We start from the raw sequence: 13,509 nt of genomic DNA on the forward strand, positions 1-13,509 counted from the left end.
AATTATGTTTGCTCTTTATGTGGATGACATGGACAAGGGTGTAAAATGTTATGAGCTTCTTTGCAGATGACACAAAACTGTTAAAGAAAGTGAGTACTGAAATAGACTGCAACTCCCTGCAGAGAGATCTGAACAGGGTTTGGGAATGGAGTCAGAAGTTGGAAGTGGATTTCAACATTAAGAAATGTATCATAATGGAATTTAGAAAAAAAAAAAAAAAAGGATATCAAAACAATATAAACCGGTGAAAAGGAAGTAAAAAAAAAAAAAAAAAAAGTGTATCTGAAAAAGACCTGGTAGTAATCATCACAAAGGATATGTCCCCTGACAAACATATAAACAGAATTGTCAGTGAAACCTATAACTTGTTAAGATCAATAAAAGTGGTAAAGAAAATACTAGTCACACTGATAAGGCCAAATTTGGAGTACACAGGGACACTATGGTCACCCAGTACTAAAAATAGTATAAGGAAAATTGAGAGAATCCAGAGAGCAACTACAAAGATGGTCCCAACACTATCTAAACTGTCATATGAAGACAGATTGCCAAAACTAGAATTACGGACTCTGTAACAAAGAAGAGAAAAAGGTGATTTGTTGACCATCTACAGAATTATTAGAGGTATAGAATTCCTTGATAGAGACGACTTACTAAATTGGGATATGAGAAACACAAGAGGACATGGAAGGAAGCCCAAAAAGAAGTTATAGAAGAGACCTGAAAAAGAAGAGCTTTCCCCACAGAGTGGTGGTTGTACGGAACATACTAGATGAAACAGCAGTGTGTACAAAAGCAGTACAAGAATTTAAGAGCAAATTAGATATGTTGAGATACAGAGATGGGACACCATAAGCATAGTTCCCCTTCCTGTAAGATACAACTATGTAAATGCACACACACACACATAGCTCCCTTCCCATATAATACTAGGTAAATACACACACACACAAAATTGTCAGGGAAACCTACAACTTGTTGAGGTTAATAAAAGTGGCATTTATTTACTTGAATGAAGAAATGGAGCAGAAAATACTAGTCACACTGATAAGACCAAAACTGGAGTACACAGTGACACAATGGTCACCCAGTACCAAAAAGAATATAAGGAAAATTGAAAGAATCCAAAGAGCAACAGCGAAGATGGCCTCCACACTTTCAGAACTGTCATACAAAGAGAGACTGTCAAAACTAGAGTTACTGACCCTGGAACAAAGAAGAGAAAGAAGAGACTTGTTTACCCTCTATAGAATCATAAGAGGTATGGAAGTCCTTGATAGAGAAGACTTACTAAAATGGGATACAAGAAATACAAGAGGACATAAAGAAACTCAAAAAGGACAGTTATAGAAAAGATCTGAAAAAGAACAGCTTTCCCCAGAGTGGTGGATGTATGGAACAAACTGGATTAAATAATAGTGTGTGCAAAAACCATACACGAATGTAAGAACAATTTAGATACTGCAAGATACAGATATGGGACACCAGGAGCATGGCTCCCTTTCCTGTAAGTTACAACTAGGTAAATACACACACACACACCATACAAGGGAAGACCAAAACACTGGGTCTACAACTTTGAAAGATCAAAGAGAACGAAATAATATGATTACAATATTTAAGTCATTAAAAGGGGTACACTACATTGAGAGAATAGATCTCTTGATTAAAGATAGGAGGGCTTTAAGAGATCACGAAAACAAATTGAGGAATATTACATGTAAAAGATGTGAAGAAATACATTTTCTATAAAATGCATAAATATTTGGAATAGTTTAGGTGATATAGCCCAAGCTGGAACAGTACACAAATTCAAATCTAAATATATTAGAAAATCAAGAATATGAACTAAGTTGGAACTATACATGACTTTGAGGCTAGGTATGATAAAATGGAGAGTAAGAGACAGGATCCAACAAGCATTGCTTCTTTCCTGCATACTTCAGTTAAGTAAATGCACAAACACACACTCAAAATTAGGTAAATACACCCACAAATGCCCTTTCCACCCTGACTTCATACACATTGAAACCCCCCATCTTAACATCTCATGAATCAAGAGTCATCCTTGTCCCCTACCACTGTGCTCCAGTAGAAGGCAATGTAGTGAGACATAGTGCTTCTACAAGAAAGCCTAACACTCAGAACTGGCTCATCCCCACTGCTACATTATATGGTGACTCCCCTTCTCATCCACTCAAAATCATTTTTGGAACAGATGAGAACATCCCTTCAGGCTACATCATCCTTTCATTTATTCACAGTCTCCCTCCATTCATTCCTCTTTTGCATTCTCTCTTGTCTGCTCCACAGAAGTTTTTCTTGTATCTAAAGCCCTCTTTACCCTTTCTGACCACCACAGTTTTGGTCATCATTTGAAGTTCATTTAACTCCAAACATCTACCTAGCACTCTCACATCTATCTTCCTTACCACACAATTCGTATATATATACATATATATATATATATATATATATATATATATATATATATATATATATATATATATATATATATATATATATATATATATAGAACACCCATAGTGACATCACACAACCCTGACACAGCCCTATGCTTATTTCAAACAATTCGCTCTCCATTCCCAATCCTTCCACATATCCTATTGTTCACATAAAAACTATTGACTGCTTTCAGTAGACTTCCTTCTATCCCACACATCAGGAACACATGCCACAATGCCTGTATCAGCCTTGCCATACACCTTTTCCAAGTTTATAATGACTCAATAAACTTGCCTTTTCCCAAAAACTTATTGCATGCCTGTCTCACCACAAACACTTAATCCTTGCAAGCTTTTTCCTTCTTAAACCTACACTGCTATTCTCCAAATACTCCCACCATTCCCCCTAATCCTTTCAATTAACAAATCCATGCACCTTACTGATCACACTCAGCAGACTGATCCCTCTTAAACTACTAAATTCATACCTGTCCCCCTTCTTGCACACTGGAACTATACACACACACACACACAGAGTGGTGGATATCTGGAATAAATTGGATGAGGCGACAGTGTGTGCAAATACTATTCAAGAATTTAAGAACAAACTTGATGCTGAAAGATACAAAGGCGGGTCACTACGAGCATAGCTCCCTTTCCATATAATACAACTAGGTAAATACACACACACACACACATATACATACATATATATAAATATATATGTATACATTGTATTTTAAGAGTTAAGAGATTTATTTGAAGGCTTTAGGTACCCAAAATTTGTATTGTTGTGCATATATTTATCAGGCAATCATTATAGTAAAAGCTATATTAATGGAAAGTTAAATGTTAGTTATTCAAATTTTTATGATAGGTAAGATAGGTAGAAATGGAGATGTTGCTCTTCATTTTTGCTGCAGCAAGTAAGGTCTTGCTGTTCACTTTCACAGCCATAGTAGATTGTGGTGTACTGCAGCTTTTGTGCTGCATCCAACTATAAAGGAATCCCCACCTTGAAGTAGTAGGAAAGTATTCCACTTACCAAAGAGAGGCTGCAAGGGGAACAAAGTTGTCTGCATTTGAGTTTTTCTAATGTAACACTTGTACAGTAGTACTTAATGGAAGAAGTTCAAGTAAGATTATCATTAGAGAATTTTTTATAGTTGTTAGTATTAATGAAACTTATGTTTGTGATATTTTGTATCTTGATATAAATTGAAACTGCATTTTTACATGAATAGATTCAGTGAAGGCATGGTTTTATTTATTTGGAAGCAGGAGTTTAGATGAGAAGTTGATGGTTTGAGCATTTGAACACAGTAGTTGAATTATATTATAAATGGCTCACAAATCTATTGATATTATTAAGTTAGTAACCATACTTCCTCTCACTAGAGTCACAACTAAGGCCACAATATTTCTTCCATTTTCAATAACTTTATGTCTAACTTCTAATCTTTTGGTATCCTTGTACAAAATTTGAGTAATGTATAGTCTTAAAATTATGCAGTAAACTTAAAACTGCATAAATTACCCAGTGTTCATTATTTAAAGTAGTTACTGGAGAATAACTACCCGGTATGTGACTACTTTGAGAATAATGTTTTTTATTGATGTACAGTTCACTGTTTAGGTTTGATTTTGTACATTGTCAAACAAGACATAACAAACTGTGTATGTACCTCTCATTTGAATTATGTAAAGAAATTTCATGTAATGAAAATATCAAAGAATCTTTTGATGTTACTTTATTTTTAATTCCTGGAATTAGTATGTACCTTGGCTTCACTATGTGTATCATTTGAAGCTTTTGTGTTCATTTTTTTAATGCCAAGTTCAAGTATAAAAGTTAACTGAACAGGGATTTGAATCTTGGTATCTCCAAGAATAATATACATGTTAGAAAAGGCCATATTGTTTTACTTCCAACCCTGGTGAATTACTCACAAATTTGAAATGAGAACATGGATTTTTTAGAAGAAAAAAAAAATATATATATATCAGTTATTATATGCACTAAGATAGGAAAAAATAATAGGGGAAGGATTGAAACCTGAAAAATGTGGAAAACTGGAAAAAAGAAGTTCCAAAACCTTCTGGGTAAATGAAAAATATTTTAAGGATCACCCCACCACCTCTACACACATAAAATTATTAATCTCTACCCACATGATGGCTAGGTATAAGAGGGAAAAAATTTCACTCCCATCACATATGTACTTTGATTTGGATTGGCAATCTCATCACCATCATATATTTTAATTATAGTAATTCCTCTCATATCTGAAATAACGGTCAGAGTTCATATTTGGAAAGTATTCAGGGGAGGTAAAATCATTCCTTCTTACTGCCCAATATCCACTCCACCACTGCTGTGCCATTGCAAAATTTTCAATTCTGAAAGAATAAATTTTTTACAATGAGCCTGTTCAGATATGGGAGGGATTACTGTACCGTATACAGAAGAGCCTCTGTTCTTGAACATCTCGCAAGTTAGTAAATCAGTTTTAATTTTTTTTTTTTTTTTTTTTTTTTTGGGTGGGTGGGTGGGGGGCTCTTAGTCAACCTTGGTTCTTAACCAACCCAAATGAAGAGATAGATAATGGGTAAAAATTTAAAGTTTTGTGGAAGATTATCACCCTGATAAAGCAGTATCCAACAGATCAGTAAACTTGTTTCAGTCTTAGACAAAATAACTTCTAGAAAAGTTTTCTAGAATGCACTGTGGTTGAGAACTGGTTTCTACTTTATTTCATGTATTGGTCTAGTGAATTGAGATTTAAAATTTGTAGAGATTTTATATGGGAAATTAGGTTGGTTGGGGTGCTCTCCATGTGGTAGAGATGTTTTACTGATGTCAGGGTATGGTGAACATCTAGAGAGGATGCCCATTTCCTGCTCACAAACTTTTTAATGGAGTATTTTGAAAGGTGTGGAAGGCAGAGATGGATGAAGAGACAACAGAGGATGAGATGGATGGGTGGGGTGAAGGGGATGTTGAGCAAGAGGGCAATGTCTGTTGAGCAAGGAAGGGAGAAGGCAGGAGACAGGAATAAGTGGAGAGTGACTGTGTATAGATGATATTGTTATGCAAGGAAGGGAGGGGGTGGGGGGGTGCTTATGTGTGAATGATATTTTGACACGGCCCAAAGAGATTTTTTCCTGTCTTCTCTTTTTCTGCATGAGAGAACAGGGGGGTGTCACTGATTAAGTGAAGTGGCCTTGCTATGAATGTATTGCAAATTGGATTCTAAAGGAGTGCAAAGAAGAACTAACAGACAAAATACACATCTTAATAAACAGCTCACTCAAAGAAGGAAAGATACCCGAGGACTGGAAAAACGCTAACATTGTACCAATACACAAAGGAGGAAACAAAGAAGAACCCACCAACTATAGGCCAGTATCACTAACAAGCACCATTGCCAAAATTTGTGAGAAAATAATCAAGAATAGATGGGTAAAACATCTGGAAGACAATGACATATTAAACCCAAGACAATTCGGATTCAGACAAGGAAGATCATGCTCCACAAACTTAATATGCTTTTACTCAAGACTAATAGACATAGTGCAAGAAAGAAATGGATGGGCTGATTGTGCATTCCTAGACTTGCAAAAAGCCTTTGACAAAGTACCACACAGAAAACTACTAAAAAAACTGGAACACATAGGAGGAATACAGGGAAACCTACTAAAATGGATAGAGGAGTGCTCAGAGAAAAATATTCAGACTGGAAAGAGGTGATCAGTGGAGTACCGCAAGGATCTGTGCTGGCACCAATAATGTTTGCTATCTATATGAATGACATGGATGAGGACGTGAACTGCTACATGAGCTTCTTTGCCGATGACGCCAAACTGCTAAGGAAAATAGAAACTGATGAGGACTGTGAAGCACTGCAAGAAGACCTAAATAGGGTATGGAACTGGAGTCAGAAATGGGAAGTGGACTTTAATACGAAGAAGTGTAGCATAATGGAGTTTGGAAAAAGCAAAAACAGAATATCAGGAAAATATACAATTGGAACCAAAGAAGTAAAGAAAGTAGGATCCGAAAAAGATTTGGGAGTAATTATCACGAACGACTTGTCCTATGATATACAGATTAACAAAATTGTCGGGGAGACTTACAACTTGCTAAGATCAATAAAAGTGGCGTTTACATACTTGGACGAAGACATGATGAAAAAAATATTGGTTACATTGATAAGGCCTAGATTAGAGTATGCAGCGACATTGTGGTCCCCCAGTACCAAAAAGAATATAAAGAAAATAGAAAGAATCCAAAGAGCAGCTACAAAAATGGCACCTGCACTTGCAAACCTATCATACGAAGAGAGATTGGCTAAACTGGAGTTACCGACACTGGAGCAAAGAAGAGAGAGAGGTGACCTATTGACCATCTACAGAATCATGAAAGGCACAGAGGTACTCGATAGTGAGAACTTACTTAACTGGGACAAAAGAAACACAAGAGGACATGGAAAGAAAATAAAAAAACATAGCTATAGAAGAGAACTGAAGAAAAACAGTTTTCCTCATAGAGTTTTGGACACTTGGAACAAACTGGACAATGAAATAGTATGCGCAAAAACCATTCATGAGTTTAAAAACAAACTAGACACTGCAAGATACAAAGGCGGGACAACACGAGCATAGCTCCCCTTCCCGCAAAATACAACTAGGTAAATACAACTAGGTAAATTGCTTCTGAACCAGAGCAAGGGGTGTGATACAAGGATGACCTGTCATCTGTGAGGAGCTATGATGAGAAGGGGAAAAGGGTGGTAGATGGGAGTAGGTGCGCACCTTTAACTTGGCTACCTCCCTTATATGGGGGAAAAAGCTCTTGGTACATAGTTGTGAAAGGCACCTGTGCTTAGGCATAGGCTGAAAGATCATATAATTTCCAGTATTCGAAGAGTTCTGGGTGTGGCAGAGGAGTAGCCTTGACATATGTAGTTGAATTTGCTCTGTATGAGGGTTTAGTACATGTTCCAAAGGAATTGTCCTGTTCTCCAATTTGTGTAGGATACCAGTTTTAGGAAATCACAAGCTCAGAGGCAGGGTGCTTTTAGATCTTTAAGGTGGGGAGTCAAGGCGAGTCTAAATGTTGAGGATTGTGCCCAGATATTGGGTCTATTCTACCACTGGGAGGGTGGTGCTTCCTAGTTAAAACTGATGGAGTGTCTCTGCAGTTAAGATAAAAGGGACAAGTGGATGTGGGATAGGTGAAGGGTGGATGTGTCCCATGGACAGCCCACACCCTTTATAAGTGGTAAGGGCCTTTTGGTATTTGTATATGCGTGAATTTCTCAAGGACCACCAAATGTAATTTACCATTACTGTTCCCACTTAATTCAGTAAATGTCAAGTAAAAAGGGATTAAAAGCTTTCCTGATGGTTTACTTTTCAATTATGCCTCATTATTTGTAGTTTTCACATATAAGCCAAATTATATAGATCTATTTCTAATAAACAGCAATATAAAATTGAGTTAAAATATTATGGTCAAGTGTACACTACTGGTAGCTTTGGATAGCTTATAAGATCTTCTTTAATGATTGTTAAAGTGCTCATATATTAATCAGTTAAGCCTTTTTTATTGAAAGTTAAATTCACAATGTTGTACAGTATATATTTCATGACTATACTTTGGCTCAAGTGCTTTATATAATATCAAGATCACACAGAAGCAGTGCAGGTAGACCTTAACTAATTTCATCACCTGTAATTCAATTAATTCATTAATTCAATGCCAATTTCAAATTTCTAAGCCACAGCATCAACCTGCCATACACTATTTTTGTTGTGCTATATCTGTTCACTTGTTAATGTTCTGCTTGTTTTCCAATATTTATTAATATAATCTACTCTTACCCTATGATGAGACTGACTGTATAGCTATGTGCAGTCAATGCTCTAGGGGACTTTAGTGGCATTTATATGGACCAAAGAAGAGGCACAAGTAGCACTGAAAGAAATGAAAGCTAGGAAGACCTGGAATGGATGGATTCCGTGTCTGACAAATGGTGGACCAGTAACACCAATGACTAATAAAATTGTTCATCATGTATATGGGAGGGAAGTGTCTTGCTATAGTGGTGTCTATATGTAGTTCTGCTGTACAAGGGGAAGGGAGATAAGTATGATTATTGCAATGAATGGAGGAGTGGAATAGAGGTGAATCATGAAATAATGGAAAGTAAAAGTCTGGAGTGAATAAAACCTGTTATGAGGATTGAGAAATAAGTACTTCAAAATGAATGTAAAGAGAAGGTATTAAGTACTTTGTCAATGATAACCACCCCTTTTATCTTTAGGGACAGTATTATATTGAAGAGGTGGAGTCATCAAGGTGGCCAAGGATAGATTTAAGGAGGGTAGCAGAACAAAGAAATAGTAGAAGTTAAAAGAAATCTATAGGGATGTCACTAAAATTGCTAAAATATTAACTGCATAAAACTCGCACAGTCAATACCCCATATGGGGAAAATAAGAAAAGGTTGTGTTGAAGGAGTGATTGTACCTATGGCACTGTATGGAGCAGACTTAGAATACAAGGGAGGAAGAGATGAGGAGACAATGTTTTTGAGACAAAGTGTTTGAGAAATATGATAAGTGCTACAAACAACCTATGACCTGCAGGAGACCCACAGCCCCCCAGTTTTGGCCATTAATCACTTGGTAAGAGATTTTATGTTTCTGTCAGGAAAGGATGAATGCAGGACATTGTAGTGTAAAGGTGGTGGTACACTAGGTATTTCTCGCTAGTATGCTACTTGCTTTTGCTCCCTTGTTTGACTTCAGTTACAATTTTTTTCTTCATATTTCCAAATATTTTGGCTACCTCCCTTGCACAGGGAAAAAAACGTTGGTATATGTATGTATGCATATTTCCATGTCAAATTACTCTTGCATCATATAGTTAGAAGCTGAATGATGAACTAAGAGAAGTTAATCCTGCACAAATGACACATGGATGTTCTTAAAGAAATCTAAAATATTGTAACTGAAGTCATTTCTACTCAAATAAAGTAGCAAAACCAAGTAGTATGCTAGCCTAGTTTACTTCCACATTAAGATGCATCATGTCTTTCATGTGGTGGTACTATCTAGGGGAATTTTAGTGAAGTATAGAATTCACTGGTCTACTGGAAAGTGTTTCTTTGTGATCAAAGTGTGCATGTAGTTTACCTAATTGTATTCATTTGCCTAACTGTAGTATACATGAAAGAAGCTAAACCCATGGAATCCTATCTCTTAATTCTCTAATTACCATACTTAATTTCAATTTCATAAATGGCTCCACCTTAAGCTATATCATCTTCTAGACAGCAGATACAGAATTCCCAACAGATTGGTTAGGCAGTTAGCTATTGTTCACACGAAATCTACCTTATACTTTTTTTTTTTTTTTTTTTATAATATGGCACTCACCAGGTGTCAACTGGTGTTAAATTAGTAAAGGTCTACCTGTATTTATAAATCTGAACCCTAATCTGTAACAATGACATATAATGCCCACTTGTGGTTTACATATTTATAGGACTGGGTAAAACAATTCTCAACCATTAATCACTTTTTAAGGGGCCTATATAATCAAATGTTTATAATGTAGGTAATTCTGTTTCCCTACTAAATATTTCTCTCCTTAAACAATACAGGTGTAGTGTATAAATATTTAAGCATATAAAAGTACTGCTTATTTCATATTGGTTACTTGAAAATGTGAAGTTTGAGCAAATTATGTTTAATACATTACATAACTACTAACTTGAAACACTGCTTGACACACAAAAGACACTAAGCTACATACATGGTGTGCACCATAGCAGATAATAAAATTCCAAGGGAGCAGTTTATTGAAAGGCTAAAATCATTTAACATCATTTTAAATACAATATAATGTGATTAATGGAAACTGATTACATGGAAGCCCAATTCAATGCATTTCTTTCACTGACCACCACCCAATTATCAAAAATTTGTCTACTTAATTAAAATGGTAATTGTTAAAAACCTGTGAAATTGACAATTTCAGTCAAGTATTGCCTGGTTAAAAGGTTTTCTGGTCACCACGATACAGTACAGTAAAACCTCACTTAATGAGCACCTCACATAACATGTGATTTGCATAACAAGCAAATTTTTATTTTTAATTCTGACTCACTTAATGAATGACATTTCGCTTAACAAGCAATGTTTCGCTTAACAAGAGACGTTCATGATTTGTATGCCTGATGCGAAGGCTCCTTTCTACTTAGCTAGCCACAAGTCACGAGGAGCGTCTCCTCATTCCCATCTGCTTCTTGGCCAGTGTTGCCACTGCTTGAAATTTTCTACTAGATCTTGGATTTTTTACTTTGACCTTGGAGTCTTGAAGTTTTTTCTTAAAATCTGGTAAATCTTGTAGTTTTCAAGTAACTCGGCTGATGAGTGTAAAAAAATATCCAGTATTACACTCACGGCAAATTCAATTATATAACCATGATTACCTACTATTTTGGACTAGAACACACTTTTCTTCTATGGCCTTTACATAGTAGATGGCACGTTTTCGAGTTATGCCTATTTTTTCTAGCCAATCATATGTAACCATGAGCATTACAGGACTTTCTGACAATCAACATTTACCCTGCGGAGCTGCAACTCCTGTCTTTAGTTTGAACACAGTGGTTATAATGCTAGGCTATCCATATATAAGACTGAGTAGGCTAGGTTAGTTTTGGTTTAGTTATGTTAGAATTACCCACTCATATTTTACTTCCCCACCCAGCTCCCAGGCTCTCACTCCCAAAATTGTGATGGGGAGGGGATGGCATACCTAAAAATCAAAGCATTCTTAACAGAAATTTCATAGAACTAAAGTCATAGAATTGTGTACAATGGTACCAAACCCAGTTTCTATTTCAAATATTTGAATATTTTACCACTATAATTGTAGGGAGGGGATAACTCAAAAATACAATATTTTTGACGAAAATATCAGATGAAAGTGTCTTAGAATTGTCCAAAACAGTAGAAAACTTTTTTTTGTAATAAAAATTTCTGAGGGTGCAATTCTGGATATTTTCCAACCATACTGTGATAATTGCATTGTGGTAAGTGGATCATGAAACACAATTGGAAATGAAACAAAGTTAATGTGGTGATTGATTAGTAGTCCTTCACGGAGATGTGGTTCATGATTTTCTATGCTGCCTCTTTCATTTCACTTGTCACTGGATTTTGACATTTGTTCTGATTTCAACTCCAACAACAACAAAAAGTAACTAAGAGCAAGGTTATGTGAGTAGAGGGTGAAGAATATACAATTTTTGTCCTAGCTCGTCATCCAATTGGTCACACCACTTCTGAGAAGACGAATGTGCAGTATCATTTTGATAAAAGAACCAGTCCTAAAGGGGCCATGCAAGTACCTCTTTTTTTGTTGTATCCTTGAAAATGTTGGAGAACTTATTGATACAATGTAATACTCCTTGTTCAGTCTTTCTCAAGGGGACCCACCTTATGTTACACTCTCTTGTAGTCAAAGGAAGTCTTTATGTATTTACCTAGTTGTATTTACCTAGTTGTAATATACGGGAGGGGAGCTATGCTCGTGGTGACCCGTCTTTGTATCTCTCCGCATCAAGTTTTATCTTAAAATCTTGTATAGTGTTAGCACATACTGTTTTGTTGTCTAATTTGTTCCATGTATTTATCGCTCTGTGTGGGAAACTGTTCCTTTTCAAGTTTTTTCTATAACTATCCTTTTTCAATTTTTTTCCGTGTCCTCTTGTTTTACCGTTGTCCCACATTAATAGGTCGTTCCTGTCTAAAACTTCCATTCCTTTCATTATTCTGTAGATAGTTAGCAAATCTCCTCTTTCTCTTCTTTGTTCCAGAGTTGGTAGGTTCAATTTGGATAGTCTTTGCTCATATGTTAGTTCGGCGAGTGTCGGTGCTAGTTTTGTTATCGCTCTTTGTAATCTTTCTAGTTTCTTAATATTCTTTTTGGTACTGGGTGTCCAAAGTGATGCTGCGTACTCGAGTTTTGGTCTTATTAGTGTAGTAAGTATTTTCCTTATCATTTCTTCATCCATATAGGCAAATGCCACTTTGATTGCTCTCAATAAGTTGTAGGTTTCTCCGAACATCTTGTTTATATGCTTATCTGGTTTCATGTCCTTGAATCAAGATGACTGTACTTCCACTGCATGATGACCCTATAGGTAATAGGTTGTTTATGCCTACTGGACAATTATTGTCAGGGAAGACTATGGAATTTATCCTCTCTAGTCACATTATCCAGCTCCCTATGAAAATTTCTGTTTAACCCTGATAATTTATCAGAAAACAAGAATTAAAGACTGCAAAGTGGATATGAAAGAGGCACTGTAAGTCTTGAACCACCTCCCAAAACTGCTTCCATCAATTGAAGCAGTTTACAGGCTGGTGTATAATTGGAGAGAACTTTCACAGATGTTAAACAATTTCATTCTTACTTTGAAACAGATAATTACTTTTAGGATATACTTTGTATAAGAATAAGCAAATTACAATCTATACAAACATTTAGATAATAAATTACACTTAAATATGGAGAATAACTGTCTGGTTATCTTTGACTAATCTCGCCCCTGAGTGTTAAAGTTAAGATCACAGGAAAAACATAAAAAATATACTTACTGTAATCTATACTTTGCAAACTTCCAATCCTTTGATATTCTAGTTCAGAAAAAAAGTACTGATGAATGAACATTTGTCAAGCTGTCCCCTTACAAACTCATTTCATGAGGAAGTGCAAGCCATAAAATACAGTAACTTGAAGTTGTTCATTCACAAGCAACATGGTGAAAATTAGTGCATAGCAATAACACAAAAAAGAGAGAACAAGATTCATACTTATTACATATTTCCATATCAAGAGGCACATATCCACAGCCATTCCATCTCATGATTAGAAGTAATTCAAAGATTAGCATTACCCACCTATTCAATTGTTTTCATTCCATAGGACTTGTTAAATCCTTGTTATACTTTTTATTAAATT

The sequence above is a fragment of the Oratosquilla oratoria genome, chromosome 37, assembly GCF_046742065.1.
Source record: "Oratosquilla oratoria isolate Oo_2021 chromosome 37, ASM4674206v1, whole genome shotgun sequence".
In the NCBI taxonomy this organism is placed as follows: domain Eukaryota; kingdom Metazoa; phylum Arthropoda; class Malacostraca; order Stomatopoda; family Squillidae; genus Oratosquilla; species Oratosquilla oratoria.